The 4,275-nt window shown below is 41.1% G+C and overlaps 1 long non-coding RNA gene across 1 annotated transcript in view; it reads right to left on the bottom strand.

The window, feature by feature from the left end:
- LOC140649775 (uncharacterized) overlaps positions 1 to 4,275 on the bottom strand; it is a 162,189-nt gene that overhangs the window by 96,196 nt on the left and 61,718 nt on the right. The window lies entirely within an intron of this gene.

Below are 4,275 nucleotides of genomic sequence, written 5' to 3'. Positions count from 1 at the left end.
ATTTGAATTTTAGCAAAGGTTCACATGGGTTTTTATTTCACCCAAGCCAGTTTATCCGCCTTTCCTTTTCAGACAGGCTTAGATTTTAATCCTCAATACCTGTGAAGTCATTTATGCTAGTTTGTTTGTTTGTTTCCAATTAAACTTTTAATTCATTTTTGGGTCTGAGCAGGTTATTTATTTTTCAAAATGCTGGGTGTAACCATTTATATAAACAAATCTGCCTAACTCATTTTTCTCCTTTTGATGTTGATTTCCATTACTTTTAGCCCCATGCGTGATGGGAGACTTTCCTACATGTCCTGGTAACTCTATTCTCAAATAGCCATCAGTGACCTGAATGTCCATTTAACAACTGATTAATTGATCAGAGCAGGTAGAAAACAGCGGTCCTGCATGACAACCGGGACTTTTAGTGTTAGAGGCAGCTGAAAAGTTGAGCCACGTTTAGATTAAAACCATTTCTTTTCAACCAGATTAAAACATCTGCAGAACACGACTACCTTCAACAATCTGTCCCCATATTTTTTATTTCGTCAGAAAACTAAAATCTCCAATGTTTCAGCCCAAATGGTCAATTCAATCTAGCTTTCACGCTGAGAGTACTTGAGTTTTGTGGGGTTTTCACCAATTTTTACTTTGCACTTTTTAATGAAACATAGTAATTTTCTACAGAATAATCGCAGCAGCAATGGCAATAACAACAAATACCTCATTCTCCAACATGCTGTACTTTGTATACAGCTTTAGAGTCCATCAAACATGGGCTAGAAATACAAGAGAAAAAAATCACTAGCTTATTGGAAAATCTCCATTGCCTTATGCTGGGAATAAGGTCCAGTGATCCTCATAACTGCACTAAGAGTCCCTGATTGCATTAAGGAACACATTTGTTAAGACAGAAAAAGAAAAGAAAAAAAAAACAGGCTGGTTGCTTTTTTTTTTTTAATTCCCATAAATTCAGTCTGCCTGGGTTCAGGTTCTCCCCAGCTTTTATGCAAGCAAACTGTAGGAAGGGTAAGGGATGAAAGCCAGGAAAATTTTGCAGTCCTTTCTTTTTGAGTGATTTCAGGTGTTCTCCATTTCTAACTGCTAGTGGTGAGATAAAAAGTGTAGGAGGTGGTGTAATGGCTTGATCTGAACTCGGAGCAGGTAGCAGAGCTGTGGGTGCACAGCAAATAGGAAGCCATAAGAAGCCTTCTGCCTCCTTACAAGGGCATTTAACAGCTCATGTAACTCTCAGCCAGCCTTTACTGTAGGAAATTTAGGGACAGAAAAAGGTCCCATGAAGTCTGCAGCAAAAGCTGGGAGTGTGACCCTCTGTCTAGTAGGATAAAGAGCAGAAAGACGAACCCACACCTTCTGTAACCTCACAGCAAACTGCTCCATTTGCCACCCCCAGCCCCCTCTAGGAAGCCCTGCCTAAATAGCACAATTGAGACCCATTTATTTAGTAGATAAAATTGTACCTGAGTTGTACAAAGTGATTCGAGATTTATGCACGCATGGAAGCCAGCAGAGATGAACTACTCCTCAGGTCTGCAAAGCACTTTACAAATGCAAGGCAGCACATGAGCACTAAGCATCATTATTTCTCTCTATTTACCCACTAGCTGGCTTTTTCATACCAGCTAATAGCCAAACCATTGTAAAGAAACTAATATAAAAATATTGGAAATACAGACGCATATAGTTTCAGCTATCCAGAGACCCCTTTTCTATCATAAGCTGTCTCAGGCCAGAACAGAGCTGAATTGCTACTTCAGGTTGAGCATTTTCTTCAGCTGAAGGATGACTCGCCCTGTCTGCGAGCAAATGTTTGGTCTCTAAACGTGCAGGGTGGCCATCAGCCACTACGGCAGATGTGTCCAGCTCTGCTGTGATACTGCCGGAAGAGCCCTGACTTCAAGAAACAAAGCTTCAATGTAGCCTAATCAGAAGGGACACTGAGTCACTAAAAACTTTCTGCCTTTCTTTGAATGTTAAAGTGATATATGCATATCATTCCCCAAAGAGCACTGACACAGTGCTCCTTTTACCCTGGGGCAGGAAGAAGGCTCCGTGTCCATGCCACAACGAAGCAGCCGACTTTGGTTTTTACAGTAAAGACACTCAAAACCAGGCCTACTCCTCCCACAGAAAAAAACAACAGCAGGAGGGTTGAAAATAGCACATACAAAACTCTCTGTTCCCATTCAGAGTTGTTGAGGTCCTTCATATCCAAGACCAAAAGAACAACCTTTTCATCATACTTCATGGTTTCTCGCAGGTACAGGTGTCTCTGTTTTCCCACCGTTCCCTTGCTGAATGGATTTGCAGGTACGGGACAGGCATGAAGCGATTTTCTCCTTTGCTGGGACATGGTGCTTGTTAATCCATAATGCCTTGGTCATACACACCAACTCCCCTTCCTTTTCTTCTGGCAGTCAAAAGGGGCAGAAAATTGATGCAGGTGTAATTCATGTCTACTCTACAGCCCCTCTGGAGTGCCAAAGCAGATGTCTTCTGGGAAAGAGAATGAGATCCACACATTTCCAAGTCCTCAAATCCTTAAGCTTTAAAAGGAGAATAGTTCCGGCTTGCGGTATTTAGAGTTTTCAATAGTTGTGGTGAAGAAGGGAGGCATGTAATGTGTCTGTTTGTTTGGTTGCTGGCTACTTGAATGGTTCTGCCATTTTCCCAAGAGTTGAAAGGACGATACTATCATAAAGATGACTACGAAGGCATACAAATTTCATGTGTGCTGGCAAATGAAAGATTCACTTCCAAACATTGGGTGCGTTCCCAAACTCTCCACACCTCCCGAATGCGGTCAGGAAACCTCATAAGAGCCGACTCCACTGTAAATGGTCTGAATCCAGTTGGGCCACAAATGCCATGAGAAGAAAGTTTCTCATGCCATGATGAACAATTTTTCCCATGTAGACAAGGCCTTAATTAATCTTTAAAGTGTTCCAGTTTTAATTTTAGGTCACAGTTGGGACTGGTTCTTACCGTGGCTCCCGTCCAGCAAAGCTCTTAAGCACATGCCTAATTCTAAGCATTTAAAGTAGCCTCGTTGACTCCTATGGGATTGTTCACATGCTCACTATGCAGATGTTTAAACTTCTGCTGGATCGAGGCCTGCCTCCGAACTTGACTGTCCTCCTCTAGTCACAACAACAATGCAACGTAAGAGAAAGTGCTCCCGAACCGACCTTCAAAGTTTTGTCTGAAGGCATACTGGAAGGGCCAGACAGCTGGCAGGCTTTGCATTAGTTTGCTCACCACAGTATAAATTACCTCCGATTTGCTTAATGACTGTTTGGAACAGGATGTCTCAGCCCCACTAATACAATGCCCCATGGGCAATAATCCTCTTTTTAGAAGAGTCATAGGCAAAGTACATTTTCAGCAGAATAAACCACTTCACACAACTCCAGGTGAACTATGTGCTGTGTAAGTACCCTGGCCCCAGTGAAGATCAGAAAAGCAAATCGGTGTGTGCTCGCTTTATGTGCTTGGTTTTAAGGAGTGTGGTTTATTTCTCAGTAAAAATAACATTTCTTAATGAGGACGTATCGGCCAAAACATTGATTAACTGTGGCTTTTAACAGCTTACTCAGAGGTATGAATTTAATTAGCCCTCATCAAAGCAAGAAGAATTAGCGTTAAGCTGTTTTATAACTCAATTCTCTTGGCTGGAGGACAAAATGAAAGGAATAATTTTTTAAGGGGAATGATTGGAAAGGTGATTAAGTGATGCTGTCATGTTTGCTTGGGCTCCAAACGTAAATTTTGTTTTAAAAACCAGAAATATGGAAACGGCAATTGTAGAAATGCTGAAGGCCCCAATTTGTCATGTTGGTGTTGCTGTAAGCCCTGATTCTCTGAACTTCTGCTACATTAAAAAGCACCACGAAGCAACACAACCAGTTAATGTGAAGTTCAAACAGATGGTATCCTATTTGTTTAGAGGTCTGCCAAATGATGTTCAAGAGATGCAAGCTAGCTGACTTCAAAAAAAACTTTTTCTCACCTACACAAACCTTCCTTTCATATTTCTGTAGCATGCCTAACAAAATAGCCTGTACCAAAGTTCCTCCCCTGTGAAATGTGAAACATCTGCACCTGTAAGGATCAGATCAAAAATGAAATCTAAATATGGCCTATTTTTTAATCAGTGTTGCTTCTTGAAATATATGTGCAATTTTTTAGTCACCTAAGCTCTTTAAAGCAAAAAACAGATTAAAAAATGTCTGAGAGGTTGGAGAGTTCTGAATAGGAGTCCTTTCC

The sequence above is a fragment of the Ciconia boyciana genome, chromosome 3 (genome assembly GCF_034638445.1).
Source record: "Ciconia boyciana chromosome 3, ASM3463844v1, whole genome shotgun sequence".
In the NCBI taxonomy this organism is placed as follows: Eukaryota; Metazoa; Chordata; class Aves; order Ciconiiformes; family Ciconiidae; genus Ciconia; species Ciconia boyciana.
This window is presented reverse-complemented; position numbering and strand designations above follow the sequence as displayed.